At 31.3% G+C, this 26867-nt stretch overlaps 22 non-coding genes across 22 annotated transcripts; all 22 read left to right on the top strand.

Moving 5' to 3' along the window:
- Window positions 1–328: 328 nt before the first annotated feature.
- TRNAT-CGU (transfer RNA threonine (anticodon CGU)) lies at window positions 329–401 on the top strand. The gene has a single exon. It is a non-coding gene; the product is annotated as a tRNA-Thr (tRNA).
- A 1948-nt stretch (window positions 402–2349) lies between these two features.
- Window positions 2350–2422, top strand: TRNAT-CGU (transfer RNA threonine (anticodon CGU)). Its single transcript has one exon. It is a non-coding gene; the product is annotated as a tRNA-Thr (tRNA).
- Window positions 2423–2849: 427 nt separating this feature from the next.
- TRNAT-AGU (transfer RNA threonine (anticodon AGU)) lies at window positions 2850–2923 on the top strand. The gene has a single exon. It is a non-coding gene; the product is annotated as a tRNA-Thr (tRNA).
- A 1448-nt stretch (window positions 2924–4371) lies between these two features.
- TRNAT-CGU (transfer RNA threonine (anticodon CGU)) lies at window positions 4372–4444 on the top strand. The gene has a single exon. It is a non-coding gene; the product is annotated as a tRNA-Thr (tRNA).
- Window positions 4445–4871: 427 nt separating this feature from the next.
- TRNAT-AGU (transfer RNA threonine (anticodon AGU)) lies at window positions 4872–4945 on the top strand. Its single transcript has one exon. It is a non-coding gene; the product is annotated as a tRNA-Thr (tRNA).
- A 1448-nt stretch (window positions 4946–6393) lies between these two features.
- On the top strand, window positions 6394–6466 carry TRNAT-CGU (transfer RNA threonine (anticodon CGU)). Its single transcript has one exon. It is a non-coding gene; the product is annotated as a tRNA-Thr (tRNA).
- Window positions 6467–8416: 1950 nt separating this feature from the next.
- Window positions 8417–8489, top strand: TRNAT-CGU (transfer RNA threonine (anticodon CGU)). Its single transcript has one exon. It is a non-coding gene; the product is annotated as a tRNA-Thr (tRNA).
- Window positions 8490–8917: 428 nt separating this feature from the next.
- Window positions 8918–8991, top strand: TRNAT-AGU (transfer RNA threonine (anticodon AGU)). The gene has a single exon. It is a non-coding gene; the product is annotated as a tRNA-Thr (tRNA).
- A 1948-nt stretch (window positions 8992–10939) lies between these two features.
- TRNAT-AGU (transfer RNA threonine (anticodon AGU)) lies at window positions 10940–11013 on the top strand. Its single transcript has one exon. It is a non-coding gene; the product is annotated as a tRNA-Thr (tRNA).
- A 1946-nt stretch (window positions 11014–12959) lies between these two features.
- On the top strand, window positions 12960–13033 carry TRNAT-AGU (transfer RNA threonine (anticodon AGU)). Its single transcript has one exon. It is a non-coding gene; the product is annotated as a tRNA-Thr (tRNA).
- Window positions 13034–14482: 1449 nt separating this feature from the next.
- On the top strand, window positions 14483–14555 carry TRNAT-CGU (transfer RNA threonine (anticodon CGU)). The gene has a single exon. It is a non-coding gene; the product is annotated as a tRNA-Thr (tRNA).
- A 427-nt stretch (window positions 14556–14982) lies between these two features.
- TRNAT-AGU (transfer RNA threonine (anticodon AGU)) lies at window positions 14983–15056 on the top strand. The gene has a single exon. It is a non-coding gene; the product is annotated as a tRNA-Thr (tRNA).
- Window positions 15057–16504: 1448 nt separating this feature from the next.
- On the top strand, window positions 16505–16577 carry TRNAT-CGU (transfer RNA threonine (anticodon CGU)). The gene has a single exon. It is a non-coding gene; the product is annotated as a tRNA-Thr (tRNA).
- Window positions 16578–17004: 427 nt separating this feature from the next.
- Window positions 17005–17078, top strand: TRNAT-AGU (transfer RNA threonine (anticodon AGU)). The gene has a single exon. It is a non-coding gene; the product is annotated as a tRNA-Thr (tRNA).
- Window positions 17079–18527: 1449 nt separating this feature from the next.
- TRNAT-CGU (transfer RNA threonine (anticodon CGU)) lies at window positions 18528–18600 on the top strand. The gene has a single exon. It is a non-coding gene; the product is annotated as a tRNA-Thr (tRNA).
- Window positions 18601–19027: 427 nt separating this feature from the next.
- TRNAT-AGU (transfer RNA threonine (anticodon AGU)) lies at window positions 19028–19101 on the top strand. Its single transcript has one exon. It is a non-coding gene; the product is annotated as a tRNA-Thr (tRNA).
- Window positions 19102–20549: 1448 nt separating this feature from the next.
- On the top strand, window positions 20550–20622 carry TRNAT-CGU (transfer RNA threonine (anticodon CGU)). Its single transcript has one exon. It is a non-coding gene; the product is annotated as a tRNA-Thr (tRNA).
- A 427-nt stretch (window positions 20623–21049) lies between these two features.
- Window positions 21050–21123, top strand: TRNAT-AGU (transfer RNA threonine (anticodon AGU)). The gene has a single exon. It is a non-coding gene; the product is annotated as a tRNA-Thr (tRNA).
- A 1449-nt stretch (window positions 21124–22572) lies between these two features.
- Window positions 22573–22645, top strand: TRNAT-CGU (transfer RNA threonine (anticodon CGU)). Its single transcript has one exon. It is a non-coding gene; the product is annotated as a tRNA-Thr (tRNA).
- Window positions 22646–23071: 426 nt separating this feature from the next.
- On the top strand, window positions 23072–23145 carry TRNAT-AGU (transfer RNA threonine (anticodon AGU)). The gene has a single exon. It is a non-coding gene; the product is annotated as a tRNA-Thr (tRNA).
- A 1449-nt stretch (window positions 23146–24594) lies between these two features.
- TRNAT-CGU (transfer RNA threonine (anticodon CGU)) lies at window positions 24595–24667 on the top strand. Its single transcript has one exon. It is a non-coding gene; the product is annotated as a tRNA-Thr (tRNA).
- A 1950-nt stretch (window positions 24668–26617) lies between these two features.
- TRNAT-CGU (transfer RNA threonine (anticodon CGU)) lies at window positions 26618–26690 on the top strand. The gene has a single exon. It is a non-coding gene; the product is annotated as a tRNA-Thr (tRNA).
- The last annotated feature ends 177 nt before the right edge of the window (window positions 26691–26867 follow it).

Raw genomic sequence — 26867 nt, forward strand, 5'->3', positions numbered from 1 at the left:
AATACAATTCCGAGTATTTTCGAGATGACAGAAGCAAGACTGTGAATGTAAAATGAAGGTATATCAAAGAGGAAGATAAATATAAAATAAAGTGCTAGAGTTGAAGAAGAAAAGTGATACAATCCTCTACAATAATAATTTGTGAACCACTGAAAAATGTAGTCTACTTTTATGAATACTTTTTAACTAAATCTTAGGTACTCTTCTTAAGTGATGGGGAATTCTTTTATGTTTAACGTAATAACACAGATAAAAAAAGACTCCACAGAAGGTATTGAAAAGCAATAATGGCAACTAAGTCAGTTATTCAATCATTTTAAGAGTAAGAGGTGCTGTGGCTTAGTGGTTAAAGCGCCTGTCTCGTAAACAGGAAATCCTGAGTTCAAATCTCAGCAGCACCTCAGTTTTGCTCCAAACGTATAGAATTGAATTTTTTCAAGTAAATATTAAATACAGTTTCAAAACAAGAGTAGTGTCCTGTTCACTTTAGAATGCTTCATCTCATAATGAAAAAAGCACTTGGTATTTTGCAGAATTGCAAAGCAATGCAATGAATGAATAAGGGAAATGAGAATTATAACAAAGAGGAAAGAGAAGAAAATTCAATTTAGAGTTGAATTTTTGTAATGCATTCCACTCACAAGACATAATTTAATATTCTAAAAGAACGGTAAGCCACCTCTTAAGGAAGAATTTTTAAATAAATTTAGTGTTCTCACCTATTGTGTTTCAGAAGAGAGTTGTGGGAACTTAGAAAAGAAAATGAAAAAAAAAACGATTTCTATTTCACTCCATTCAGCTAACTATTCCAGTGACATTTGTCAAGCAGGTGATGTGGCTTAGCTGGTTAAAGCGCCTGTCTAGTAAACAGAGATCCTCGGTTCAAATCTCAGCAGCACCTTGCTATTTTTATCCTTAAATTACAGATCAGTTTCCTTAGATACTCTCTTATACAATCAAAAAATGAAAAATCTGAGTCATGTTACTAATAGACAGTTCATCTTAATATTAAATAAAATTCAGAGAATTTTCATGGTAACAGAAGCAAAACTTTGAATGTAAAATGAAGAGTAAATCAAATAGCAAGGTATATATGAACTAAAACCTTAGAGTTGAAGACAACTGATGTATTCCTCTACAATTATTATTTGTAAACCACTCAAAAATGTAATCTACTTTTATAAGTACTTGTTAACTAAATTGTAGGTATTCTTGTTAAGTGATGGGGAATCCTTTTTTGTTCAACGTTTCACCACAGATAAAGAAGACTGCACTAAAGGCACTGAGGACAAGTCATCTCCACTAAATCAGTTATTCAATATTTGTAAGATAAGTAGGTGCTGTTGTTTAGTGGTCAAAGCTCCTGTCTCATAACTAGGATGTCCTGTGTTTAAATTCCAGCAACAATTTAGATTTAGTCCAAACTTTTAAAATTCAATTTCTTCAAGTAAAGGTTCAAAAAAGTTTAAAAACAAGAGTAGTGTTCTGTTGACTTTAGAATGCTTGATCTCCAAATGAAACAAACACTTGGTGTTTTGCAGAATTCGAAAGTAATACCATAAATGAATAGGGGAAAAGAGAATGTCAAAGAAAAGGAAAGAGACGACAAATAAATTAAGAGTTCAATTTAACCAATGCATTTTACTCACAACACATAATTCAATCTTCTATAAGTAGGGTAAGTCACTCATTAAGGAAGTATTCTTAAATAAATTTGATCTTCTCACCTATAGAGTTTGACAACAGAGTTGTATCAACTTAGAAAATAAAATAAAAAAAAACAGATTTCTACTGCACTCCATTCTACTAGCAATTGCAGTTAACTTTGTCATGAAAGTTCGCTGGCTTAGGTGCTTTTACTGCCCGTCTAATAAACAGGAGATCCTGAGTTCAAATCTCCACAACACCGTGCTCTTTTTCGTAGTTAAATAACAGATTATTTTCATTAGATGATCCTTTGATATAATGTTAAAATGAAAAATTTGAGTAACTTACTATTGAACAGTTCATCTTAATACTAAATACAATTCCGAGTATTTTCGAGATGACAGAAGCAAGACTGTGAATGTAAAATGAAGGGTATATCAAAGAGGAAGATAAATATAAAATAAAGTGCTAGAATTGAAGAAGAAAAGTGATACAATCCTCTACAATAATAATTTGTGAGCCACTGAAAAATGTAGTCTACTTTTATGAATACTTTTTAACTAAATCTTAGGTACTCTTCTTAAGTGATGGGGAATTCTTTTATGTTTAACGTAATAACACAGATAAAAAAAGACTCCACAGAAGGTATTGAAAAGCAATAATGTCAACTAAGTCAGTTATTCAATCATTTTAAGAGTAAGAGGTGCTGTGGCTTAGTGGTTAAAGCGCCTGTCTCGTAAACAGGAAATCCTGAGTTCAAATCTCAGCAGCACCTCAGTTTTGCTCCAAACGTATAGAATTGAATTTTTATCTAGTAAATATTAAATACAGTTTCAAAACAAGAGTAGTGTCCTGTTCACTTTAGAATGCTTCATCTCATAATGAAAAAAGATCTTGGTATTTTGCAGAATTTCAAAGCAATGCAATGAATGAATAAGGGAAATGAGAATTATAACAAAGAGGAAAGAGAAGAAAATTCAATTTAGAGTTGAATTTTTGTAATGCATTTCACTCACAAGACATAATTCAATATTCTAAAAGAACGGTAAGCCACCTCTTAAGGAAGAATTTTTAAATAAATTTAGTGTTCTCACCTATAGTGTTTAAGAAGAGATATGTTGGAACTTAGAAAAGAAAATGAAAAAAAAATGATTTCTATTTCACTCCATTCAGCTAACTATTCCAGTGACATTTGTCAAGCAGGTGCTGTGGCTTAGCTGGTTAAAGCGCCTGTCTAGTAAACAGGAGATCCTGAGTTCAAATCTCAGCAGCACCTTGCTATTTTTATTCTTAAATTACAGATCAGTTTCCTTAGATACTCTCTGATACAATTAAAAAATGAAAAATCTGAGTCATGTTACTAATAGACAGTTCATCTTAATATTAAATAAAATTCAGAGAATTTTCATGGTAACAGAAGCAAAACTTTGAATGTAAAATGAAGAGTAAATCAAATAGCAAGGTATATATGAACTAAAACCTTAGAGTTGAAGACAACTGATGTATTCCTCTACAATTATTATTTGTAAACCACTCAAAAATGTAATCTACTTTTATAAGTACTTGTTAACTAAATTGTAGGTATTCTTGTTAAGTGATGGGGAATCCTTTTTTGTTCAACGTTTCACCACAGATAAAGAAGACTGCACTAAAGGCACTGAGGACAAGTCATCTCCACTAAATCAGTTATTCAATATTTGTAAGATAAGTAGGTGCTGTTGTTTAGTGGTCAAAGCTCCTGTCTCATAACTAGGATGTCCTGTGTTTAAATTCCAGCAACAATTTAGATTTAGTCCAAACTTTTAAAATTCAATTTCTTCAAGTAAAGGTTCAAAAAAGTTTAAAAACAAGAGTAGTGTTCTGTTGACTTTAGAATGCTTGATCTCCAAATGAAACAAACACTTGGTGTTTTGCAGAATTAGAAAGTAATACCATAAATGAATAGGGGAAAAGAGAATGTCAAAGAAAAGGAAAGAGACGACAAATAAATTAAGAGTTCAATTTAACCAATGCATTTTACTCACAACACATAATTCAATCTTCTATAAGTAGGGTAAGTCACTCATTAAGGAAGTATTCTTAAATAAATTTGATCTTCTCACCTATAGAGTTTGACAACAGAGTTGTATCAACTTAGAAAATAAAATAAAAAAAAACAGATTTCGACTGCACTCCATTCTACTAGCAATTGCAGTTAACTTTGTCATGAAAGTTCGCTGGCTTAGGTGCTTTTACTGCCCGTCTAATAAACAGGAGATCCTGAGTTCAAATCTCCACAACACCGTGCTCTTTTTCGTAGTTAAATAACAGATTATTTTCATTAGATGATCCTTTGATATAATGTTAAAATGAAAAATTTGAGTAACTTACTATTGAACAGTTCATCTTAATACTAAATACAATTCCGAGTATTTTCGAGATGACAGAAGCAAGACTGTGAATGTAAAATGAAGGGTATATCAAAGAGGAAGATAAATATAAAATAAAGTGCTAGAATTGAAGAAGAAAAGTGATACAATCCTCTACAATAATAATTTGTGAGCCACTGAAAAATGTAGTCTACTTTTATGAATACTTTTTAACTAAATCTTAGGTACTCTTCTTAAGTGATGGGGAATTCTTTTATGTTTAACGTAATAACACAGATAAAAAAAGACTCCACAGAAGGTATTGAAAAGCAATAATGTCAACTAAGTCAGTTATTCAATCATTTTAAGAGTAAGAGGTGCTGTGGCTTAGTGGTTAAAGCGCCTGTCTCGTAAACAGGAAATCCTGAGTTCAAATCTCAGCAGCACCTCAGTTTTGCTCCAAACGTATAGAATTGAATTTTTATCTAGTAAATATTAAATACAGTTTCAAAACAAGAGTAGTGTCCTGTTCACTTTAGAATGCTTCATCTCATAATGAAAAAAGATCTTGGTATTTTGCAGAATTTCAAAGCAATGCAATGAATGAATAAGGGAAATGAGAATTATAACAAAGAGGAAAGAGAAGAAAATTCAATTTAGAGTTGAATTTTTGTAATGCATTTCACTCACAAGACATAATTCAATATTCTAAAAGAACGGTAAGCCACCTCTTAAGGAAGAATTTTTAAATAAATTTAGTGTTCTCACCTATAGTGTTTAAGAAGAGATATGTTGGAACTTAGAAAAGAAAATGAAAAAAAAATGATTTCTATTTCACTCCATTCAGCTAACTATTCCAGTGACATTTGTCAAGCAGGTGCTGTGGCTTAGCTGGTTAAAGCGCCTGTCTAGTAAACAGGAGATCCTGAGTTCAAATCTCAGCAGCACCTTGCTATTTTTATTCTTAAATTACAGATCAGTTTCCTTAGATACTCTCTGATACAATTAAAAAATGAAAAATCTGAGTCATGTTACTAATAGACAGTTCATCTTAATATTAAATAAAATTCAGAGAATTTTCATGGTAACAGAAGCAAAACTTTGAATGTAAAATGAAGAGTAAATCAAATAGCAAGGTATATATGAACTAAAACCTTAGAGTTGAAGACAACTGATGTATTCCTCTACAATTATTATTTGTAAACCACTCAAAAATGTAATCTACTTTTATAAGTACTTGTTAACTAAATTGTAGGTATTCTTGTTAAGTGATGGGGAATCCTTTTTTGTTCAACGTTTCACCACAGATAAAGAAGACTGCACTAAAGGCACTGAGGACAAGTCATCTCCACTAAATCAGTTATTCAATATTTGTAAGATAAGTAGGTGCTGTTGTTTAGTGGTCAAAGCTCCTGTCTCATAACTAGGATGTCCTGTGTTTAAATTCCAGCAACAATTTAGATTTAGTCCAAACTTTTAAAATTCAATTTCTTCAAGTAAAGGTTCAAAAAAGTTTAAAAACAAGAGTAGTGTTCTGTTGACTTTAGAATGCTTGATCTCCAAATGAAACAAACACTTGGTGTTTTGCAGAATTCGAAAGTAATACCATAAATGAATAGGGGAAAAGAGAATGTCAAAGAAAAGGAAAGAGACGACAAATAAATTAAGAGTTCAATTTAACCAATGCATTTTACTCACAACACATAATTCAATCTTCTATAAGTAGGGTAAGTCACTCATTAAGGAAGTATTCTTAAATAAATTTGATCTTCTCACCTATAGAGTTTGACAACAGAGTTGTATCAACTTAGAAAATAAAATAAAAAAAAACAGATTTCTACTGCACTCCATTCTACTAGCAATTGCAGTTAACTTTGTCATGAAAGTTCGCTGGCTTAGGTGCTTTTACTGCCCGTCTAATAAACAGGAGATCCTGAGTTCAAATCTCCACAACACCGTGCTCTTTTTCGTAGTTAAATAACAGATTATTTTCATTAGATGATCCTTTGATATAATGTTAAAATGAAAAATTTGAGTAACTTACTATTGAACAGTTCATCTTAATACTAAATACAATTCCGAGTATTTTCGAGATGACAGAAGCAAGACTGTGAATGTAAAATGAAGGGTATATCAAAGAGGAAGATAAATATAAAATAAAGTGCTAGAATTGAAGAAGAAAAGTGATACAATCCTCTACAATAATAATTTGTGAGCCACTGAAAAATGTAGTCTACTTTTATGAATACTTTTTAACTAAATCTTAGGCACTCTTCTTAAGTGATGGGGAATTCTTTTATGTTTAACGTAATAACACAGATAAAAAAAGACTCCACAGAAGGTATTGAAAAGCAATAATGTCAACTAAGTCAGTTATTCAATCATTTTAAGAGTAAGAGGTGCTGTGGCTTAGTGGTTAAAGCGCCTGTCTCGTAAACAGGAAATCCTGAGTTCAAATCTCAGCAGCACCTCAGTTTTGCTCCAAACGTATAGAATTGAATTTTTATCTAGTAAATATTAAATACAGTTTCAAAACAAGAGTAGTGTCCTGTTCACTTTAGAATGCTTCATCTCATAATGAAAAAAGATCTTGGTATTTTGCAGAATTTCAAAGCAATGCAATGAATGAATAAGGGAAATGAGAATTATAACAAAGAGGAAAGAGAAGAAAATTCAATTTAGAGTTGAATTTTTGTAATGCATTTCACTCACAAGACATAATTCAATATTCTAAAAGAACGGTAAGCCACCTCTTAAGGAAGAATTTTTAAATAAATTTAGTGTTCTCACCTATTGTGTTTCAGAAGAGAGTTGTGGGAACTTAGAAAAGAAAATGAAAAAAAAAACGATTTCTATTTCACTCCATTCAGCTAACTATTCCAGTGACATTTGTCAAGCAGGTGATGTGGCTTAGCTGGTTAAAGCGCCTGTCTAGTAAACAGGAGATCCTCAGTACAAATCTCAGCAGCACCTTGATATTTTTATTCTTAAATTACAGATCAGTTTCCTTAGATACTCTCTGATACAATTAAAAAATGAAAAATCTAAGTCATCTTACTAATAGACAGTTCATCTTAATATTAAATAAAATTCAGAGAATTTTCATGGTAACAGAAGCAAAACTTTGAATGTAAAATGAAGAGTAAATCAAATAGCAAGGTATATATGAACTAAAACCTTAGAGTTGAAGACAACTGATGTATTCCTCTACAATTATTATTTGTAAACCACTCAAAAATGTAATCTACTTTTATAAGTACTTGTTAACTAAAATGTAGGTATTCTTGTTAAGTGATGGGGAATCCTTTTTTGTTCAACGTTTCACCACAGATAAAGAAGACTGCACTAAAGGCACTGAGGACAAGTCATCTCCACTAAGTCAGTTATTCAATATTTGTAAGATAAGTAGGTGCTGTTGTTTAGTGGTCAAAGCTCCTGTCTCATAACTAGGATGTCCTGTGTTTAAATTCCAGCAACAATTTAGATTTTGTCCAAACTTTTAAAATTCAATTTCTTCAAGTAAACGTTCAATAAAGCTTAAAAACAAGAGTAGTGTTCTGTTGACTTTAGAATGCTTGATCTCCAAATGAAACAAACACTTGGTGTTTTGCAGAATTCGAAAGTAATACCATAAATGAATAGGGGAAAAGAGAATGTCAAAGAAAAGGAAAGAGACGACAAATAAATTAAGAGTTCAATTTAACCAATGCATTTTACTCACAACACATAATTCAATCTTCTATAAGTAGGGTAAGTCACTCATTAAGGAAGTATTCTTAAATAAATTTGATCTTCTCACCTATAGAGTTTGACAACAGAGTTGTATCAACTTAGAAAATAAAATAAAAAAAAACAGATTTCTACTGCACTCCATTCTACTAGCAATTGCAGTGAACTTTGTCATGAAAGTTCGCTGGCTTAGGTGCTTTTACTGCCCGTCTAATAAACAGGAGATCCTGAGTTCAAATCTCCACAACACCGTGCTCTTTTTCGTAGTTAAATAACAGATTATTTTCATTAGATGATCCTTTGATATAATGTTAAAATGAAAAATTTGAGTAACTTACTATTGAACAGTTCATCTTAATACTAAATACAATTCCGAGTATTTTCGAGATGACAGAAGCAAGACTGTGAATGTAAAATGAAGGGTATATCAAAGAGGAAGATAAATATAAAATAAAGTGCTAGAGTTTAAGAAGAAAAGTGATACAATCCTCTACAATAATAATTTGTGAGCCACTGAAAAATGTAGTCTACTTTTATGAATACTTTTTAACTAAATCTTAGGTACTCTTCTTAAGTGATGGGGAATTCTTTTATGTTTAACGTAATAACACAGATAAAAAAAGACTCCACAGAAGGTATTGAAAAGCAATAATGGCAACTAAGTCAGTTATTCAATCATTTTAAGAGTAAGAGGTGCTGTGGCTTAGTCGTTAAAGCGCCTGTCTCGTAAACAGGAAATCCTGAGTTCAAATCTCAGCAGCACCTCAGTTTTGCTCCAAACGTATAGAATTGAATTTTTATCTAGTAAATATTAAATACAGTTTCAAAACAAGAGTAGTGTCCTGTTCACTTTAGAATGCTTCATCTCATAATGAAAAAAGATCTTGGTATTTTGCAGAATTTCAAAGCAATGCAATGAATGAATAAGGGAAATGAGAATTATAACAAAGAGGAAAGAGAAGAAAATTCAATTTAGAGTTGAATTTTTGTAATGCATTTCACTCACAAGACATAATTCAATATTCTAAAAGAACGGTAAGCCACCTCTTAAGGAAGAATTTTTAAATAAATTTAGTGTCCTCCCCTATTGTGTTTCAGAAGAGAGTTGTGGGAACTTAGAAAAGAAAATGAAAAAAAAAACGATTTCTATTTCACTCCATTCAGCTAACTATTCCAGTGACATTTGTCAAGCAGGTGATGTGGCTTAGCTGGTTAAAGCGCCTGTCTAGTAAACAGGAGATCCTCAGTTCAAATCTCAGCAGCACCTTGATATTTTTATTCATAAATTACACATCAGTTTCCTTAGATACTCTCTGATACAATTAAAAAATGAAAAATCTAAGTCATCTTACTAATAGACAGTTCATCTTAATATTAAATAAAATTCAGAGAATTTTCATGGTAACAGAAGCAAAACTTTGAATGTAAAATGAAGAGTAAATCAAATAGCAAGGTATATATGAACTAAAACCTTAGAGTTGAAGACAACTGATGTATTCCTCTACAATTATTATTTGTAAACCACTCAAAAATGTAATCTACTTTTATAAGTACTTGTTAACTAAAATGTAGGTATTCTTGTTAAGTGATGGGGAATCCTTTTTTGTTCAACGTTTCACCACAGATAAAGAAGACTGCACTAAAGGCACTGAGGACAAGTCATCTCCACTAAGTCAGTTATTCAATATTTGTAAGATAAGTAGGTGCTGTTGTTTAGTGGTCAAAGCTCCTGTCTCATAACTAGGATGTCCTGTGTTTAAATTCCAGCAACAATTTAGATTTTGTCCAAACTTTTAAAATTCAATTTCTTCAAGTAAACGTTCAATAAAGCTTAAAAACAAGAGTAGTGTTCTGTTGACTTTAGAATGCTTGATCTCCAAATGAAACAAACACTTGGTGTTTTGCAGAATTCGAAAGTAATACCATAAATGAATAGGGGAAAAGAGAATGTCAAAGAAAAGGAAAGAGACGACAAATAAATTAAGAGTTCAATTTAACCAATGCATTTTACTCACAACACATAATTCAATCTTCTATAAGTAGGGTAAGTCACTCATTAAGGAAGTATTCTTAAATAAATTTGATCTTCTCACCTATAGAGTTTAACAACAGAGTTGTATCAACTTAGAAAATAAAATAAAAAAAAAACAGATTTCTACTGCACTCCATTCTACTAGCAATTGCAGTAATCTTTGTCATGAAAGTTCTCTGGCTTAGTTGCTTATATTTCCTGTCTAAAAAGCAGGAGATCCTGAGTTCAAATCTCCACAACACCGTGCTCTTTTTCATAGTTAAATAACAGATTATTTTCATTAGATGATCCTTTGATATAATGTTAAAATGAAAAATTTGAGTAACTTACTATTGAACAGTTCATCTTAATACTAAATACAATTCCGAGTATTTTCGAGATGACAGAAGCAAGACTGTGAATGTAAAATGAAGGGTATATCAAAGAGGAAGATATATATAAAATAAAGTGCTAGAGTTGAAGAAGAAAAGTGATACAATCCTCTACAATAATAATTTGTGAGCCACTGAAAAATGTAGTCTACTTTTATGAATACTTTTTAACTAAATCTTTGGTACTCTTCTTAAGTGATGAGGAATTCTTTTATGTTTAACGTAATAACACAGATAAAAAAAGACTCCACAGAAGGTATTAAAAAGCAATAATGGCAGCTAAGACAGTTATTCAATCATTTTAAGAGTAAGAGGTGGCTTGGCTTAGTGGTTAAAGCGCCAGTCTCGTAAACAGGAAATCCTGAGTTCAAATCTCAGTAACACCTCAGTTTTGCTCCAAACTTATAGAATTGAATTTTTTCAAGTAAATATTAAATACAGTTTCAAAACAAGAGTAGTGTCCTGTTCACTTTAGAATGCTTTATCTCATAATGAAAAAAGCACTTGGTATTTTGCAGAATTTCAAAGCAATGCAATGAATGAATAAGGGAAATGAGAATTATAACAAAGAGGAAAGAGAAGAAAATTCAATTTAGAGTTGAATTTTTGTAATGCATTTCACTCACAAGACATAATTCAATATTCTAAAAGAACGGTAACCCACCTCTTAAGGAAGAATTTTTAAATAAATGTAGTGTTCTCACCTATAGTGTTTAAGAAGAGAGTTGTGGGAACTTAGAAAAGAAAATGAAAAAAAAATGATTTCTATTTCAATCCATTCAGCTAACTATTCCAGTGATGTTTGTCAAGCAGGTGCTGTGGCTTAGCTGGTTAAAGCGCCTGTCTAGTAAACAGGAGATCCTGAGTTCAAATCTCAGCAGCACCTTGATATTTTTATTCTTAAATTACAGATCAGTTTCCTTAGATACTCTCTGATACAATTAAAAAATGAAAAATCTAAGTCATCTTACTAATAGACAGTTCATCTTAATATTAAATAAAATTCAGAGAATTTTCATGGTAACAGAAGCAAAACTTTGAATGTAAAATGAAGAGTAAATCAAATAGCAAGGTATATATGAACTAAAACCTTAGAGTTGAAGACAACTGATGTATTCCTCTACAATTATTATTTGTAAACCACTCAAAAATGTAATCTACTTTTATAAGTACTTGTTAACTAAAATGTAGGTATTCTTGTTAAGTGATGGGGAATCCTTTTTTGTTCAACGTTTCACCACAGATAAAGAAGACTGCACTAAAGGCACTGAGGACAAGTCATCTCCACTAAGTCAGTTATTCAATATTTGTAAGATAAGTAGGTGCTGTTGTTTAGTGGTCAAAGCTCCTGTCTCATAACTAGGATGTCCTGTGTTTAAATTCCAGCAACAATTTAGATTTTGTCCAAACTTTTAAAATTCAATTTCTTCAAGTAAACGTTCAATAAAGCTTAAAAACAAGAGTAGTGTTCTGTTGACTTTAGAATGCTTGATCTCCAAATGAAACAAACACTTGGTGTTTTGCAGAATTCGAAAGTAATACCATAAATGAATAGGGGAAAAGAGAATGTCAAAGAAAAGGAAAGAGACGACAAATAAATTAAGAGTTCAATTTAACCAATGCATTTTACTCACAACACATAATTCAATCTTCTATAAGTAGGGTAAGTCACTCATTAAGGAAGTATTCTTAAATAAATTTGATCTTCTCACCTATAGAGTTAGACAACAGAGTTGTATCAACTTAGAAAATAAAATTAAAAAACCAGATTTCTACTGCACTCCATTCTACTAGCAATTGCAGTAAACTTTGTCATGAAAGTTCTCTCGCTCAGTTGACTTTACTGCCAGTCTAATAAACAGGAGATCCTGAGTTCAAATCTCCACAACACCGTGCTCTTTTTCATAGTTAAATAACAGATTATTTTCATTAGATGATCCTTTGATATAATGTTAAAATGAAAAATTTGAGTAACTTACTATTGAACAGTTCATCTTAATACTAAATACAATTCCGAGTATTTTCGAGATGACAGAAGCAAGACTGTGAATGTAAAATGAAGGGTATATCAAAGAGGAAGATATATATAAAATAAAGTGCTAGAGTTGAAGAAGAAAAGTGATACAATCCTCTACAATAATAATTTGTGAGCCACTGAAAAATGTAGTCTACTTTTATGAATACTTTTTAACTAAATCTTTGGTACTCTTCTTAAGTGATGAGGAATTCTTTTATGTTTAACGTAATAACACAGATAAAAAAAGACTCCACAGAAGGTATTAAAAAGCAATAATGGCAGCTAAGACAGTTATTCAATCATTTTAAGAGTAAGAGGTGGCTTGGCTTAGTGGTTAAAGCGCCAGTCTCGTAAACAGGAAATCCTGAGTTCAAATCTCAGTAACACCTCAGTTTTGCTCCAAACTTATAGAATTGAATTTTTTCAAGTAAATATTAAATACAGTTTCAAAACAAGAGTAGTGTCCTGTTCACTTTAGAATGCTTTATCTCATAATGAAAAAAGCACTTGGTATTTTGCAGAATTTCAAAGCAATGCAATGAATGAATAAGGGAAATGAGAATTATAACAAAGAGGAAAGAGAAGAAAATTCAATTTAGAGTTGAATTTTTGTAATGCATTTCACTCACAAGACATAATTCAATATTCTAAAAGAACGGTAACCCACCTCTTAAGGAAGAATTTTTAAATAAATGTAGTGTTCTCACCTATAGTGTTTAAGAAGAGAGTTGTGGGAACTTAGAAAAGAAAATGAAAAAAAAATGATTTCTATTTCAATCCATTCAGCTAACTATTCCAGTGACGTTTGTCAAGCAGGTGCTGTGGCTTAGCTGGTTAAAGCGCCTGTCTAGTAAACAGGAGATCCTGAGTTCAAATCTCAGCAGCACCTTGATATTTTTATTCTTAAATTACAGATCAGTTTCCTTAGATACTCTCTGATACAATTAAAAAATGAAAAATCTAAGTCATCTTACTAATAGACAGTTCATCTTAATATTAAATAAAATTCAGAGAATTTTCATGGTAACAGAAGCAAAACTTTGAATGTAAAATGAAGAGTAAATCAAATAGCAAGGTATATATGAACTAAAACCTTAGAGTTGAAGACAACTGATGTATTCCTCTACAATTATTATTTGTAAACCACTCAAAAATGTAATCTACTTTTATAAGTACTTGTTAACTAAAATGTAGGTATTCTTGTTAAGTGATGGGGAATCCTTTTTTGTTCAACGTTTCACCACAGATAAAGAAGACTGCACTAAAGGCACTGAGGACAAGTCATCTCCACTAAGTCAGTTATTCAATATTTGTAAGATAAGTAGGTGCTGTTGTTTAGTGGTCAAAGCTCCTGTCTCATAACTAGGATGTCCTGTGTTTAAATTCCAGCAACAATTTAGATTTTGTCCAAACTTTTAAAATTCAATTTCTTCAAGTAAACGTTCAATAAAGCTTAAAAACAAGAGTAGTGTTCTGTTGACTTTAGAATGCTTGATCTCCAAATGAAACAAACACTTGGTGTTTTGCAGAATTCGAAAGTAATACCATAAATGAATAGGGGAAAAGAGAATGTCAAAGAAAAGGAAAGAGACGACAAATAAATTAAGAGTTCAATTTAACCAATGCATTTTACTCACAACACATAATTCAATCTTCTATAAGTAGGGTAAGTCACTCATTAAGGAAGTATTCTTAAATAAATTTGATCTTCTCACCTATAGAGTTTGACAACAGAGTTGTATCAACTTAGAAAATAAAATTAAAAAAAACAGATTTCTACTGCACTCCATTCTACTAGCAATTGCAGTAAACTTTGTCATGAAAGTTCTCTGGCTTAGTTGATTTTACTGCCCGTCTAATAAACAGGAGATCCTGAGTTCAAATCTCCACAACACCATGCTCTTTTTCATAGTTAAATAACAGATTATTTTCATTAGATGATCCTTTGATATAATGTTAAAATGAAAAATTTGAGTCAACTTACTATTGAACAGTTCATCTTAATACTAAATAAAATTCAGAGTATTTTCGAGATGACAGAAGCAAGACTGTGAATGTAAAATGAAGGGTATATCAAAGAGGAAGATAAATATAAAATAAAGTGCTAGAGTTGAAGAAGAAAAGTGATACAATCCTCTACAATAATAATTTGTGAGCCACTGAAAAATGTAGTCTACTTTTATGAATACTTTTTAACTAAATCTTAGGTACTCTTCTTAAGTGATGGGGAATTCTTTTATGTTTAACGTAATAACACAGATAAAAAAAGATTCTACAGAAGGTATTGAAAAGCAATAATGGCAACTAAGTCTTTTATTCAATTATTTTAGGAATAAGTGGTGCTGTGGCTTAGTGGTTAAAGTGCCTGTCTCGTAAACAGTGAAACCTGAGTTCAAATCTCAGCTGCACCTCAGTTCTGCTCCAAATTTATACAATTGAATTTTTTCAAGTAAATATTAAATACAGTTTCAAAACAAGAGTAGTGTCCTGTTCACTTTAGAATGCTTCATCTCATAATGAAAAAAGCACTTGGTATTTTGCAGAATTTCAAAGCAATGCAATGAATGAATAAGGGAAATGAGAATTATAACAAAGAGGAAAGAGAAGAAAATTCAATTTAGAGTTGAATTTTTGTAATGCATTTCACTCACAAGACATAATTCAATATTCTAAAAGAACGGTAACCCACCTCTTAAGGAAGAATTTTTAAATAAATGTAGTGTTCTCACCTATAGTGTTTAAGAAGAGAGTTGTGGGAACTTAGAAAAGAAAATGAAAAAAATAATAATTTCTATTTCACTCCATTCAGCTAACTATTCCAGTGACGTTTGTCAAGCAGGTGCTGTGGCTTAGCTGGTTAAAGTGCCTGTCTAGTAAACAGGAGATCCTGAGTTCAAATTTCAGCAGCACCTTGATATTTTTATTCTTAAATTACAGATCAGTTTCCTTAGATACTCTCTGATACAATTAAAAAATGAAAAATCTGAGTCATGTTAACAATAGACAGTTCATCTTAATATTAAATAAAATTCAGAGAATTTTCATGGTAACAGAAGCAAAACTTTGAATGTAAAATGAAGAGTAAATCAAATAGCAAGGTATATATGAACTAAAACCTTAGAGTTGAAGACAACTGATGTATTCCTCTACAATTATTATTTGTAAACCACTCAAAAATGTAATCTACTTTTATAAGTACTTGTTAAATAAAATGTAGGTATTCTTGTTAAGTGATGGGGAATCCTTTTTTGTTCAACGTTCCAGCACAGATAAAGAAGACTGCACTAAAGGCACTGAGGACAAGTCATCTCCACTGAGTCAGTTATTCAATATTTGTAAGATAAGTAGGTGCTGTTGTTTAGTGGTCAAAGCTCTTGTCTCATAACTAGGATGCCCTGTGTTTAAATTCCAGCAACAATTTAGATTTAGTCCAAACTTTTAAAATTCAATTTCTTCAAGTAAAGGTTCAAAAAAGTTTAAAAACAAGAGTAGTGTTCTGTTGACTTTAGAATGCTTGATCTCCAAATGAAACACACACTTGGTGTTTTGCAGAATTCGAAAGTAATACCATAAATGAATAGGGGAAAAGAGAATGTCAAAGAAAAGGAAAGAGACGACAAATAAATTAAGAGTTCAATTTAACCAATGCATTTTACTCACAACACATAATTCAATCTTCTATAAGTAGGGTAAGTCACTCATTAAGGAAGTATTCTTAAATAAATTTGATCTTCTCACCTATAGAGTTTGACAACAGAGTTGTATCACCTTAGAAAATAAAATAAAAAAAAACAGATTTCTACTGCACTCCATTCTACTAGCAATTGCAGTGAACTTTGTCATGAAAGTTCGCTGGCTTAGGTGCTTTTACTGCCCGTCTAATAAACAGGAGATCCTGAATTCAAATCTCCACAACACCGTGCTCTTTTTCGTAGTTAAATAACAGATTATTTTCATTAGATGATCGTTTGATATAATGTTAAAATGAAAAATTTGAGTAACTTACTATTGAACAGTTCATCTTAATACTAAATACAATTCCGAGTATTTTCGAGATGACAGAAGCAAGACTGTGAATGTAAAATGAAGGGTATATCAAAGAGGAAGATAAATATAAAATAAAGTGCTAGAGTTGAAGAAGAAAAGTGATACAATCCTCTACAATAATAATTTGTGAACCACTGAAAAATGTAGTCTACTTTTATGAATACTTTTTAACTAAATCTTAGGTACTCTTCTTAAGTGATGGGGAATTCTTTTATGTTTAACGTAATAACACAGATAAAAAAAGACTCCACAGAAGGTATTGAAAAGCAATAATGGCAACTAAGTCAGTTATTCAATCATTTTAAGAGTAAGAGGTGCTGTGGCTTAGTGGTTAAAGCGCCTGTCTCGTAAACAGGAAATCCTGAGTTCAAATCTCAGCAGCACCTCAGTTTTGCTCCAAACGTATAGAATTGAATTTTTTCAAGTAAATATTAAATACAGTTTCAAAACAAGAGTAGTGTCCTGTTCACTTTAGAATGCTTCATCTCATAATGAAAAAAGCACTTGGTATTTTGCAGAATTGCAAAGCAATGCAATGAATGAATAAGGGAAATGAGAATTATAACAAAGAGGAAAGAGAAGAAAATTCAATTTAGAGTTGAATTTTTGTAATGCATTTCACTCACAAGACATAATTTAATATTCTAAAAGAACGGTAAGCCACCTCTTAAGGAAGAATTTTTAAATAAATTTAGTGTTCTCACCTATTGTGTTTCAGAAGAGAGTTGTGGGAACTTAGAAAAGAAAATGAAAAAAAAAACGATTTCTATTTCACTCCATTCAGCTAACTATTCCAGTGACATTTGTCAAGCAGGTGATGTGGCTTAGCTGGTTAAAGCGCCTGTCTAGTAAACAGGAGATCCTCAGTTCAAATCTCAGCAGCACCTTGATATTCTTATTCTTAAATTACACATCAGTTTCCTTAGATACTCTCTGATACAATTAAAAAATGAAAAATCTAAGTCATCTTACTAATAGACAGTTCATCTTAATATTAAATAAAATTCAGAGAATTTTCATGGTAACAGAAGCAAAACTTTGAATGTAAAATGAAGAGTAAATCAAATAGCAAGGTATATATGAACTAAAACCTTAGAGTTGAAGACAACTGATGTATTCCTCTACAATTATTATTTGTAAACCACTCAAAAATGTAATCTACTTTTATAAGTACTTGTTAACTAAAATGTAGGTATTCTTGTTAAGTGATGGGGAATCCTTTTTTGTTCAACGTTTCACCACAGATAAAGAAGACTGCACTAAAGGCACTGAGGACAAGTCATCTCCACTAAGTCAGTTATTCAATATTTGTAAGATAAGTAGGTGCTGTTGTTTAGTGGTCAAAGCTCCTGTCTCATAACTAGGATGTCCTGTGTTTAAATTCCAGCAACAATTTAGATTTTGTCCAAACTTTTAAAATTCAATTTCTTCAAGTAAACGTTCAATAAAGCTTAAAAACAAGAGTAGTGTTCTGTTGACTTTAGAATGCTTGATCTCCAAATGAAACAAACACTTGGTGTTTTGCAGAATTCGAAAGTAATACCATAAATGAATAGGGGAAAAGAGAATGTCAAAGAAAAGGAAAGAGACGACAAATAAATTAAGAGTTCAATTTAACCAATGCATTTTACTCACAACACATAATTCAATCTTCTATAAGTAGGGTAAGTCACTCATTAAGGAAGTATTCTTAAATAAATTTGATCTTCTCACCTATAGAGTTTGACAACAGAGTTGTATCAACTTAGAAAATAAAATTAAAAAAAACAGATTTCTACTGCACTCCATTCTACTAGCAATTGCAGTAAACTTTGTCATGAAAGTTCTCTGGCTTAGTTGATTTTACTGCCCGTCTAATAAACAGGAGATCCTGAGTTCAAATCTCCACAACACCATGCTCTTTTTCATAGTTAAATAACAGATTATTTTCATTAGATGATCCTTTGATATAATGTTAAAATGAAAAATTTGAGTCAACTTACTATTGAACAGTTCATCTTAATACTAAATAAAATTCAGAGTATTTTCGAGATGACAGAAGCAAGACTGTGAATGTAAAATGAAGGGTATATCAAAGAGGAAGATAAATATAAAATAAAGTGCTAGAGTTGAAGAAGAAAAGTGATACAATCCTCTACAATAATAATTTGTGAGCCACTGAAAAATGTAGTCTACTTTTATGAATACTTTTTAACTAAATCTTAGGTACTCTTCTTAAGTGATGGGGAATTCTTTTATGTTTAACGTAATAACACAGATAAAAAAAGATTCTACAGAAGGTATTGAAAAGCAATAATGGCAACTAAGTCTTTTATTCAATTATTTTAGGAATAAGTGGTGCTGTGGCTTAGTGGTTAAAGTGCCTGTCTCGTAAACAGTGAAACCTGAGTTCAAATCTCAGCTGCACCTCAGTTCTGCTCCAAATTTATACAATTGAATTTTTTCAAGTAAATATTAAATACAGTTTCAAAACAAGAGTAGTGTCCTGTTCACTTTAGAATGCTTCATCTCATAATGAAAAAAGCACTTGGTATTTTGCAGAATTTCAAAGCAATGCAATGAATGAATAAGGGAAATGAGAATTATAACAAAGAGGAAAGAGAAGAAAATTCAATTTAGAGTTGAATTTTTGTAATGCATTTCACTCACAAGACATAATTCAATATTCTAAAAGAACGGTAACCCACCTCTTAAGGAAGAATTTTTAAATAAATGTAGTGTTCTCACCTATAGTGTTTAAGAAGAGAGTTGTGGGAACTTAGAAAAGAAAATGAAAAAAATAATAATTTCTATTTCACTCCATTCAGCTAACTATTCCAGTGACGTTTGTCAAGCAGGTGCTGTGGCTTAGCTGGTTAAAGTGCCTGTCTAGTAAACAGGAGATCCTGAGTTCAAATTTCAGCAGCACCTTGATATTTTTATTCTTAAATTACAGATCAGTTTCCTTAGATACTCTCTGATACAATTAAAAAATGAAAAATCTGAGTCATGTTAACAATAGACAGTTCATCTTAATATTAAATAAAATTCAGAGAATTTTCATGGTAACAGAAGCAAAACTTTGAATGTAAAATGAAGAGTAAATCAAATAGCAAGGTATATATGAACTAAAACCTTAGAGTTGAAGACAACTGATGTATTCCTCTACAATTATTATTTGTAAACCACTCAAAAATGTAATCTACTTTTATAAGTACTTGTTAAATAAAATGTAGGTATTCTTGTTAAGTGATGGGGAATCCTTTTTTGTTCAACGTTCCAGCACAGATAAAGAAGACTGCACTAAAGGCACTGAGGACAAGTCATCTCCACTGAGTCAGTTATTCAATATTTGTAAGATAAGTAGGTGCTGTTGTTTAGTGGTCAAAGCTCTTGTCTCATAACTAGGATGCCCTGTGTTTAAATTCCAGCAACAATTTAGATTTAGTCCAAACTTTTAAAATTCAATTTCTTCAAGTAAAGGTTCAAAAAAGTTTAAAAACAAGAGTAGTGTTCTGTTGACTTTAGAATGCTTGATCTCCAAATGAAACACACACTTGGTGTTTTGCAGAATTCGAAAGTAATACCATAAATGAATAGGGGAAAAGAGAATGTCAAAGAAAAGGAAAGAGACGACAAATAAATTAAGAGTTCAATTTAACCAATGCATTTTACTCACAACACATAATTCAATCTTCTATAAGTAGGGTAAGTCACTCATTAAGGAAGTATTCTTAAATAAATTTGATCTTCTCACCTATAGAGTTTGACAACAGAGTTGTATCACCTTAGAAAATAAAATAAAAAAAAACAGATTTCTACTGCACTCCATTCTACTAGCAATTGCAGTGAACTTTGTCATGAAAGTTCGCTGGCTTAGGTGCTTTTACTGCCCGTCTAATAAACAGGAGATCCTGAATTCAAATCTCCACAACACCGTGCTCTTTTTCGTAGTTAAATAACAGATTATTTTCATTAGATGATCGTTTGATATAATGTTAAAATGAAAAATTTGAGTAACTTACTATTGAACAGTTCATCTTAATACTAAATACAATTCCGAGTATTTTCGAGATGACAGAAGCAAGACTGTGAATGTAAAATGAAGGGTATATCAAAGAGGAAGATAAATATAAAATAAAGTGCTAGAGTTGAAGAAGAAAAGTGATACAATCCTCTACAATAATAATTTGTGAACCACTGAAAAATGTAGTCTACTTTTATGAATACTTTTTAACTAAATCTTAGGTACTCTTCTTAAGTGATGGGGAATTCTTTTATGTTTAACGTAATAACACAGATAAAAAAAGACTCCACAGAAGGTATTGAAAAGCAATAATGGCAACTAAGTCAGTTATTCAATCATTTTAAGAGTAAGAGGTGCTGTGGCTTAGTGGTTAAAGCGCCTGTCTCGTAAACAGGAAATCCTGAGTTCAAATCTCAGCAGCACCTCAGTTTTGCTCCAAACTTATAGAATTGAATTTTTTCAAGTAAATATTAAATACAGTTTCAAAACAAGAGTAGTGTCCTGTTCACTTTAGAATGCTTCATCTCATAATGAAGAAAGCACTTGGTATTTTGCAGAATTGCAAAGCAATGCAATGAATGAATAAGGGAAATGAGAATTATAACAAAGAGGAAAGAGAAGAAAATTCAATTTAGAGTTGAATTTTTGTAATGCATTTCACTCACAAGACATAATTTAATATTCTAAAAGAACGGTAAGCCACCTCTTAAGGAAGAATTTTTAAATAAATTTAGTGTTCTCACCTATTGTGTTTCAGAAGAGAGTTGTGGGAACTTAGAAAAGAAAATGAAAAAAAAAACGATTTCTATTTCACTCCATTCAGCTAACTATTCCAGTGACATTTGTCAAGCAGGTGATGTGGCTTAGCTGGTTAAAGCGCCTGTCTAGTAAACAGGAGATCCTCAGTTCAAATCTCAGCAGCACCTTGATATTCTTATTCTTAAATTACACATCAGTTTCCTTAGATACTCTCTGATACAATTAAAAAATGAAAAATCTAAGTCATCTTACTAATAGACAGTTCATCTTAATATTAAATAAAATTCAGAGAATTTTCATGGTAACAGAAGCAAAACTTTGAATGTAAAATGAAGAGTAAATCAAATAGCAAGGTATATATGAACTAAAACCTTAGAGTTGAAGACAACTGATGTATTCCTCTACAATTATTATTTGTAAACCACTCAAAAATGTAATCTACTTTTATAAGTACTTGTTAACTAAAATGTAGGTATTCTTGTTAAGTGATGGGGAATCCTTTTTTGTTCAACGTTTCACCACAGATAAAGAAGACTGCACTAAAGGCACTGAGGACAAGTCATCTCCACTAAGTCAGTTATTCAATATTTGTAAGATAAGTAGGTGCTGTTGTTTAGTGGTCAAAGCTCCTGTCTCATAACTAGGATGTCCTGTGTTTAAATTCCAGCAACAATTTAGATTTTGTCCAAACTTTTAAAATTCAATTTCTTCAAGTAAACGTTCAATAAAGCTTAAAAACAAGAGTAGTGTTCTGTTGACTTTAGAATGCTTGATCTCCAAATGAAACAAACACTTGGTGTTTTGCAGAATTCGAAAGTAATACCATAAATGAATAGGGGAAAAGAGAATGTCAAAGAAAAGGAAAGAGACGACAAATAAATTAAGAGTTCAATTTAACCAATGCATTTTACTCACAACACATAATTCAATCTTCTATAAGTAGGGTAAGTCACTCATTAAGGAAGTATTCTTAAATAAATTTGATCTTCTCACCTATAGAGTTTGACAACAGAGTTGTATCAACTTAGAAAAGAAAATAAAAAAAAACAGATTTCTACTGCACTCCATTCTACTAGCAATTGCAGTAAACTTTGTCATGAAAGTTCTCTGGCTTAGTTGATTTTACTGCCCGTCTAATAAACAGGAGATCCTGAGTTCAAATCTCCACAACACCATGCTCTTTTTCATAGTTAAATAACAGATTATTTTCATTAGATGATCCTTTGATATAATGTTAAAATGAAAAATTTGAGTCAACTTACTATTGAACAGTTCATCTTAATACTAAATAAAATTCAGAGTATTTTCGAGATGACAGAAGCAAGACTGTGAATGTAAAATGAAGGGTATATCAAAGAGGAAGATAAATATAAAATAAAGTGCTAGAGTTGAAGAAGAAAAGTGATACAATCCTCTACAATAATAATTTGTGAGCCACTGAAAAATGTAGTCTACTTTTATGAATACTTTTTAACTAAATCTTAGGTACTCTTCTTAAGTGATGGGGAATTCTTTTATGTTTAACGTAATAACACAGATAAAAAAAGATTCTACAGAAGGTATTGAAAAGCAATAATGGCAACTAAGTCTTTTATTCAATTATTTTAGGAATAAGTGGTGCTGTGGCTTAGTGGTTAAAGTGCCTGTCTCGTAAACAGTGAAACCTGAGTTCAAATCTCAGCTGCACCTCAGTTCTGCTCCAAATTTATACAATTGAATTTTTTCAAGTAAATATTAAATACAGTTTCAAAACAAGAGTAGTGTCCTGTTCACTTTAGAATGCTTCATCTCATAATGAAAAAAGCACTTGGTATTTTGCAGAATTTCAAAGCAATGCAATGAATGAATAAGGGAAATGAGAATTATAACAAAGAGGAAAGAGAAGAAAATTCAATTTAGAGTTGAATTTTTGTAATGCATTTCACTCACAAGACATAATTCAATATTCTAAAAGAACGGTAACCCACCTCTTAAGGAAGAATTTTTAAATAAATGTAGTGTTCTCACCTATAGTGTTTAAGAAGAGAGTTGTGGGAACTTAGAAAAGAAAATGAAAAAAAAATGATTTCTATTTCACTCCATTCAGCTAACTATTCCAGTGACATTTGTCAAGCAGGTGCTGTGGCTTAGCTGGTTAAAGAGCCTGTCTAGTAAACAGGAGATCCTGAGTTCAAATCTCAGCAGCACCTTGCTATTTTTATTCTTAAATTACAGATCAGTTTCCTTAGATACTCTCTGATACAATTAAAAAATGAAAAATCTGAGTCATCTTACTAATAGACAGTTCATCTTAATATTAAATAAAATTCAGAGAATTTTCATGGTAACAGAAGCAAAACTTTGAATGTAAAATGAAGAGTAAATCTATTAGCAAGGTATATATGAACTAAAACCTTAGAGTTGAAGACAACTGATGTATTCCTCTACAATTATTATTTGTAAACCACTCAAAAATGTAATCTACTTTTATAAGTACTTGTTAACTAAATTGTAGGTATTCTTGTTAAGTGATGGGGAATCCTTTTTTGTTCAACGTTTCACCACAGATAAAGAAGACTGCACTAAAGGCACTGAGGACAAGTCATCTCCACTAAATCAGTTATTCAATATTTGTAAGATAAGTAGGTGCTGTTGTTTAGTGGTCAAAGCTCCTGTCTCATAACTAGGATGTCCTGTGTTTAAATTCCAGCAACAATTTAGATTTAGTCCAAACTTTTAAAATTCAATTTCTTCAAGTAAAGGTTCAAAAAAGTTTAAAAACAAGAGTAGTGTTCTGTTGACTTTAGAATGCTTGATCTCCAAATGAAACAAACACTTGGTGTTTTGCAGAATTCGAAAGTAATACCATAAATGAATAGGGGAAAAGAGAATGTCAAAGAAAAGGAAAGAGACGACAAATAAATTAAGAGTTCAATTTAACCAATGCATTTTACTCACAACACATAATTCAATCTTCTATAAGTAGGGTAAGTCACTCATTAAGGAAGTATTCTTAAATAAATTTGATCTTCTCACCTATAGAGTTTGACAACAGAGTTGTATCAACTTAGAAAATAAAATAAAAAAAAACAGATTTCTACTGCACTCCATTCTACTAACAATTGCAGTGAACTTTGTCATGAAAGTTCGCTGGCTTAGGTGCTTTTACTGCCCGTCTAATAAACAGGAGATCCTGAGTTCAAATCTCCACAACACCGTGCTCTTTTTCGTAGTTAAATAACAGATTATTTTCATTAGATGATCCTTTGATATAATGTTAAAATGAAAAATTTGAGTAACTTACTATTGAACAGTTCATCTTAATACTAAATACAATTCCGAGTATTTTCGAGATGACAGAAGCAAGACTGTGAATGTAAAATGAAGGGTATATCAAAGAGGAAGATAAATATAAAATAAAGTGCTAGAGTTGAAGAAGAAAAGTGATACAATCCTCTACAATAATAATTTGTGAGCCACTGAAAAATGGAGTCTACTTTTATGAATACTTTTTAACTAAATCTTAGGTACTCTTCTTAAGTGATGGGGAATTCTTTTATGTTTAACATAATAACACAGATAAAAAAAAAACTCCACAGAAGGTATTGAAAAGCAATAATGTCAACTAAGTCAGTTATTCAATCATTTTAAGAGTAAGAGGTGCTGTGGCTTAGTGGTTAAAGCGCCTGTCTCGTAAACAGGAAATCCTGAGTTCAAATCTCAGCAGCACCTCAGTTTTGCTCCAAACGTATAGAATTGAATTTTTATCTAGTAAATATTAAATACAGTTTCAAAACAAGAGTAGTGTCCTGTTCACTTTAGAATGCTTCATCTCATAATGAAAAAAGATCTTGGTATTTTGCAGAATTTCAAAGCAATGCAATGAATGAATAAGGGAAATGAGAATTATAACAAAGAGGAAAGAGAAGAAAATTCAATTTAGAGTTGAATTTTTGTAATGCATTTCACTCACAAGACATAATTCAATATTCTAAAAGAACGGTAAGCCACCTCTTAAGGAAGAATTTTTAAATAAATTTAGTGTTCTCACCTATTGTGTTTCAGAAGAGAGTTGTGGGAACTTAGAAAAGAAAATGAAAAAAAAAACGATTTCTATTTCACTCCATTCAGCTAACTATTCCAGTGACATTTGTCAAGCAGGTGATGTGGCTTAGCTCGTTAAAGCGCCTGTCTAGTAAACAGGAGATCCTCAGTACAAATCTCAGCACCACCTTGATATTTTTATTCTTAAATTACAGATCAGTTTCCTTAGATACTCTCTGATACAATTAAAAAATGAAAAATCTAAGTCATCTTACTAATAGACAGTTCATCTTAATATTAAATAAAATTCAGAGAATTTTCATGGTAACAGAAGCAAAACTTTGAATGTAAAATGAAGAGTAAATCAAATAGCAAGGTATATATGAACTAAAACCTTAGAGTTGAAGACAACTGATGTATTCCTCTACAATTATTATTTGTAAACCACTCAAAAATGTAATCTACTTTTATAAGTACTTGTTAACTAAAATGTAGGTATTCTTGTTAAGTGATGGGGAATCCTTTTTTGTTCAACGTTTCACCACAGATAAAGAAGACTGCACTAAAGGCACTGAGGACAAGTCATCTCCACTAAGTCAGTTATTCAATATTTGTAAGATAAGTAGGTGCTGTTGTTTAGTGGTCAAAGCTCCTGTCTCATAACTAGGATGTCCTGTGTTTAAATTCCAGCAACAATTTAGATTTTGTCCAAACTTTTAAAATTCAATTTCTTCAAGTAAACGTTCAATAAAGCTTAAAAACAAGAGTAGTGTTCTGTTGACTTTAGAATGCTTGATCTCCAAATGAAACAAACACTTGGTGTTTTGCAGAATTCGAAAGTAATACCATAAATGAATAGGGGAAAAGAGAATGTCAAAGAAAAGGAAAGAGACGACAAATAAATTAAGAGTTCAATTTAACCAATGCATTTTACTCACAACACATAATTCAATCTTCTATAAGTAGGGTAAGTCACTCATTAAGGAAGTATTCTTAAATAAATTTGATCTTCTCACCTATAGAGTTTGACAACAGAGTTGTATCAACTTAGAAAATAAAATAAAAAAAAACAGATTTCTACTGCACTCCATTCTACTAGCAATTGCAGTGAACTTTGTCATGAAAGTTCGCTGGCTTAGGTGCTTTTACTGCCAGTCTAATAAACAGGAGATCCTGAGTTCAAATCTCCACAACACCGTACTCTTTTTCGTAGTTAAATAACAGATTATTTTCATTAGATGATCCTTTGATATAATGTTAAAATGAAAAATTTGAGTAACTTACTATTGAACAGTTCATCTTAATACTAAATACAATTCCGAGTATTTTCGAGATGACAGAAGCAAGACTGTGAATGTAAAATGAAGGGTATATCAAAGAGGAAGATAAATATAAAATAAAGTGCTAGAGTTGAAGAAGAAAAGTGATACAATCCTCTACAATAATAATTTGTGAGCCACTGAAAAATGTAGTCTACTTTTATGAATACTTTTTAACTAAATCTTAGGTACTCTTCTTAAGTGATGGGGAATTCTTTTATGTTTAACGTAATAACACAGATAAAAAAAGACTCCACAGAAGGTATTGAAAAGCAATAATGGCAACTAAGTCAATTATTCAATCATTTTAAGAGTAAGAGGTGCTGTGGCTTAGTGGTTAAAGCGCCTGTCTCGTAAACAGGAAATCCTGAGTTCAAATCTCAGCAGCACCTCAGTTTTGCTCCAAACGTATAGAATTGAATTTTTATCTAATAAATATTAAATACAGTTTCAAAACAAGAGTAGTGTCCTGTTCACTTTAGAATGCTTCATCTCATAATGAAAAAAGATCTTGGTATTTTGCAGAATTTCAAAGCAATGCAATGAATGAATAAGGGAAATGAGAATTA

This window comes from Pleurodeles waltl, chromosome 8 (genome assembly GCF_031143425.1).
Source record: "Pleurodeles waltl isolate 20211129_DDA chromosome 8, aPleWal1.hap1.20221129, whole genome shotgun sequence".
NCBI classification, from domain to species: domain Eukaryota; kingdom Metazoa; phylum Chordata; class Amphibia; order Caudata; family Salamandridae; genus Pleurodeles; species Pleurodeles waltl.